Below are 4,020 nucleotides of genomic sequence, written 5' to 3'. Positions count from 1 at the left end.
ACCGCTTAGAGTCGTGAAAAAGTGTTTGTTCAATTCCGTACAGTCAAAACCAAACGTTTCTGGCACTCGGCCAAACAGTGGCCAAGAAGGGCGCTTTTCAGCGCACGCTTGGACTCCAAAACTCTGCCGCGCCTTTTTCGGCCGCCGCAAATCGAGCAAACGGTGTGTTTCGGACGGCGTTTCGCTTCCGCTACTTGCGAGTGCTTTCGTGGTCCACCCCTCTATAAATACTCGGGAGGCGTCGAAGCCGGTTCTCCAAGCCGGACCCGTAGGTATCGTTGTGTGCTCGCTCTCATTGGCCCGCCTAACCAGAAAATGCCTGCGGTACACCCATTTGGATAAGAGTGCACGCAGATGCGGGCCTCGACGGCTACACATTTCCTCGGGCGGCCGCCTCCCGGCCTCCGTGGAGCGCGGGATGCACGGTCCCATCGACAAGCCTCTCCCGTTTTTACCGTGGCGTCGCGGTTCACCACGGCGGGCGGGTCGGTCTCCTCCGCATAAAAAGGGGGACCCCCGCTTTTTGTTCCACGAAATCGCACAAGCTTTTTTCGCATCCACGGTTTGCCACCGCACACCAAAATGCCGATCCGGCTGCCTACTTTAGCCAACAGGTGGAGCCAGGCGCGCCGTACTTGCGCGGCACTTCCCACGTCCACCGAAGTCGGTGCCAAGGACCACTTTCGGCGCCGGAGCCGCGTACGAGCCTACTCGAGGCGGAAGAACGAAGCCAGCAAGGGCCTGGCCGCAAGTGCGTTCAATTGTCGGGACGTCCAAGTCCCTCGTTCTTCCGTGCTTCCTCTTTCGGCAAGTCGTTGCGGCACCTTCCCAAAGCGCGCAGACCCGCTAATCGCGACGAGCGCGACGTGGCCGTGCCGCCTTTCCCTCGGCAGCAAGCAAAACGCCTGGCAACGTCGACGCTCCCCTAACCGCGATCTCGCACCGTGTTTCGTGTGGCGAATTCAAAAGCCGGCCGGCGCTGCTGCAACCATTACGGTCGGTACGCATACGCCGCGGAGGGCGGGACGGTCATCGGAGCGTGCGGTTCCTCCATCGAGTACTGCGCACCTCGGCCGTCGCATCGCCGTGCCATGACCGGCCGCGCGTCAACGCGAACCGGTGCCAGCGAGATCCCTCGCCTGCAAGAACCGACCGGCAGCCTCCGTCACCCGAGGACGCGGAGGCGCTTGCCGCGGACGGCGGGACGGTATGCACTGGTGCACAGCGGACCCGTCACATCGCCAGTTCCTTGACCGACCGCCGACGCTTGTGCCGTTCCTCTCGTACTTGGCAGTCGCCGCGCGATTGTCGGGTCTCGTTCTTGCACGCTCGAACGGTCGGGAGGGCACTCGGCTGGCGTTTCGGGAACGCGCAGCCTCGCCTTCTACCGACGTAACCACGACTCGCCGTTCGCGCTCCGCCGCTCCTGTTTACAGTACTAGGCGGTCCCGCAGCGGTCGGGTCGCGCATTTCGAGCGCTTCGAGCCACGGTGCAGTGGCGGGTCGAAAGCCGACCTATGAGTGCGTTGCGCCGTTTGTACCCGCGTCCGCCACCTGGCCGACCGTCCAAGGTCGCGGTGTTGGCGTCCGCTGGGCGCAACAATTTGTCACGGGGTGCCGCTCCACATTCAGGCAGCCCCGTGGGGAAAAGCCGACCCCGCGTCCAAACGGGGTCAGCGGCAGAAAGTGTCGGGCGCAGACGCAGCTGAGGCGCTCACCCTTCACAATCCGTTAATGATCCTTCCGCAGGTTCACCTACGGAAACCTTGTTACGACTTTTACTTCCTCTAAATGATCAAGTTTGGTCATCTTTCCAACAGACCGGCGCAACCGAAAGGCCGCGCCGGACATCGGTCCGAAGACCTCACTAAATCATTCAATCGGTAGTAGCGACGGGCGGTGTGTACAAAGGGCAGGGACGTAATCAACGCGAGCTTATGACTCGCGCTTACTGGGAATTCCTCGTTCAAGGGGAACAATTGCAAGCCCCTATCCCAATCACGAAAGAAGTTCCACGGGTTACCCAGTCTTTTCAGACAGGGATAAAGACACGCTGCTTCCTTCAGTGTAGCGCGCGTGCGGCCCCGGACATCTAAGGGCATCACAGACCTGTTATTGCTCTGTTTCGTGCGGCTAGGAGCCGCTTGTCCCTCTAAGAAGGTTGTAAGGTGCTGGGAACCCCGCACCTATTTAATAGGCTAGAGTCTCGTTCGTTATCGGAATTAACCAGACAAATCGCTCCACCAACTAAGAACGGCCATGCACCACCATCCACCGAATCAAGAAAGAGCTCTCAATCTGTCAATCCTCCCAGTGTCCGGGCCGGGTAAGTTTTCCCGTGTTGAGTCAAATTAAGCCGCAGGCTCCACTCCTGGTGGTGCCCTTCCGTCAATTCCTTTAAGTTTCAGCTTTGCAACCATACTTCCCCCGGAACCCAAATACTTTGGTTTCCCGGAAGCTGCCCGCCGAGTCATTTGAGTAACTCAGGCGGATCGCTGGTTGGCATCGTTTATGGTCAGAACTAGGGCGGTATCTGATCGCCTTCGAACCTCTGACTTTCGTTCTTGATCAATGAAAACATTCTTGGCAAATGCTTTCGCAGTAGTTCGTCTTGCGACGGTCCAAGAATTTCACCTCTAGCGCCGCAATACGAATGCCCCCGTCCGTCCCTCTTAATCATTACCTCGTATTCCAAAAACCAACAGAACAGAAACGAGGTCTTGTTCTATTATTCCATGCAAGTTTATTCAGGCGACTCGCCTGCGTTGAGCACTCTAATTTTTTCAAAGTAAAAGCACCGGCCATCTCGAGGCACACAATGAAGTGCACCAAGAAAGAACCGGCATGATGTTCAGTCCGAGCCGTCGCATCGGGTAGATGCACTACTCGTCTGGAACTGAGATCCAACTACGAGCTTTTTAACCGCAGCAGCTTTAGTATACGCTATTGGAGCTGGAATTACCGCGGCTGCTGGCACCAGACTTGCCCTCCAATTGATCCTCGTTAAAGGATTTAGAGTGTACTCATTTCAATTACGGGGCCTCAAAAGAGTCCCGTATTGTTATTTTTCGTCACTACCTCCCCGTGCCGGGAGTGGGTAATTTGCGCGCCTGCTGCCTTCCTTGGATGTGGTAGCCGTTTCTCAGGCTCCCTCTCCGGAATCGAACCCTGATTCTCCGTTACCCGTAACAACCATGGTAAGCAAGTAACCTACCATCGAAAGTTGATAAGGCAGACACTTGAAAGAAACGTCGCCGGCTCGTGGCCATGCGATCAGCACAAAGTTATCCAGAGTCACCACACAATACGGGCCGAAACCCGATCGATCTTGGTCTAATAAAAGCACCCGTTACCCAAAGGGCTCCAGGCTCACTGCATGTATTAGCTCTAGAATTGCCACAGTTATCCAAGTAGGAAGAAACGATCTAAGGAACCATAACTGATTTAATGAGCCATTCGCGGTTTCGCCTTATTTCGGCATGTACTTAGACATGCATGGCTTAATCTTTGAGACAAGCATATGATTACTGGCAGGATCAACCAGGTAATCGTTCGACTGCGCGTCCGTCCTCGCCCTCGGCGGGCCGGACGCAGTCTGTGTGCGGCGGAGGCCACCTTCAGGCGCCCCAACACGCTTATTTTGCACTCCGAGATGACGGCGTTCGAGCTCGCTACGGCACAACCTTCCCGAAAGACGAGTGGGAGCCGTGCGGCAAGAAGCACGTTCATGCTCGCTCTTTTTCGTTGCATCGACTCGGTCGCGCCGTGCGGGTTGCCCAAGCCCGCTGCACTGTCGGTGGACCGGCCGGAACTAGCAACGGAGCCGAGACTGCAAAGCCGCCAGACGACGGGTCACGCCCGCGTCTTCGGCGCTTTCGCATCTGAATCGCCCGAGGACGACACGGAACACACCTCGATATCGTGGTAAAACGGCACCGTCCGACAACCAGCCCCTAACGCATCAAGCGGATGAGGCTGCAGACGACTGCCGTGGATTCCCCTGGAGCAGACCCGAGGACA

The 4,020-nt window shown here is 57.2% G+C and overlaps 1 non-coding gene across 1 annotated transcript; it reads right to left on the bottom strand.

Annotated features, from left to right (window-relative positions):
* Positions 1 to 1,732: 1,732 nt before the first annotated feature.
* LOC142795159 (small subunit ribosomal RNA) lies at positions 1,733 to 3,547 on the bottom strand. Its single transcript, XR_012892812.1, has one exon. It is a non-coding gene; the product is annotated as a small subunit ribosomal RNA (ribosomal RNA).
* Positions 3,548 to 4,020: the final 473 nt, after the last annotated feature.

The sequence above is a fragment of the Rhipicephalus microplus genome, unplaced genomic scaffold (assembly GCF_043290135.1).
Source record: "Rhipicephalus microplus isolate Deutch F79 unplaced genomic scaffold, USDA_Rmic scaffold_569, whole genome shotgun sequence".
Taxonomy (NCBI): domain Eukaryota; kingdom Metazoa; phylum Arthropoda; class Arachnida; order Ixodida; family Ixodidae; genus Rhipicephalus; species Rhipicephalus microplus.
Note: the sequence above shows the minus strand (reverse complement) of the source record. Positions and strands in the feature narration are given on the sequence as shown.